The sequence below is a fragment of the Solanum pennellii genome, chromosome 12 (assembly GCF_001406875.1).
Source record: "Solanum pennellii chromosome 12, SPENNV200".
Classification (NCBI taxonomy): domain Eukaryota; kingdom Viridiplantae; phylum Streptophyta; class Magnoliopsida; order Solanales; family Solanaceae; genus Solanum; species Solanum pennellii.
Window position 1 is genome coordinate 56,779,926 of NC_028648.1, and position 675 is coordinate 56,780,600.

Sequence of the window (675 nt, forward strand, 5' to 3'; positions counted from 1 at the left end):
TTTTGGAACGAGACCCCCTCGACGGCCCGTCGTGCCCATGACGGTCCGTCGTGGGTTCCGTCGACTCAGACAGTTTTTCCAGAAATAAAATCTGCTGCTTAAAACGACTAAACAGGTCGTTACAGTAGTCTTAAGGGCTTTGAGAATTTAGGTTAGGGAGAGAATACGGGTCACAAGTTTGATACATTATCACTTGTGTAAACCTCTCATGTATTCTGAGTAAATTGGTTGAGGTTGTTTCTCTCTGTGTTTTGTACTATCATATTTATAATGGATTGCTCATCTCCTTTGTGGATGTAGGTCGATTGATCGAACCATATTAAATTTGTGTCTTTCGGTGTATTTCTCGTTTGTCTTCTGACTCGTGGTCGTTTGAGGTTTGCTTTGCTAGCTTCCGCATTACACTTGCTTATTTTCTGTCCTAACAAATGGTATCAGAACCAAATTCAATGATGGAGTCGGTTCAGTGGTTCGTTAATCGATGAATGATCCATGTTAGAAAGAGGTGTTCATCTTGACGGGTTTAGTTCTAGCCGCAGCCTTTGTATTGAAGATTTTGTTGGAGAAATTATTTCACATAGGTTCTCTGTGTCCAGACATAGATTTGATGGAGGAGATTATGGAGAGGAGAAGCAAACTGTTGAAGATTATGTGAAGAAGGTAGACAAATTTATT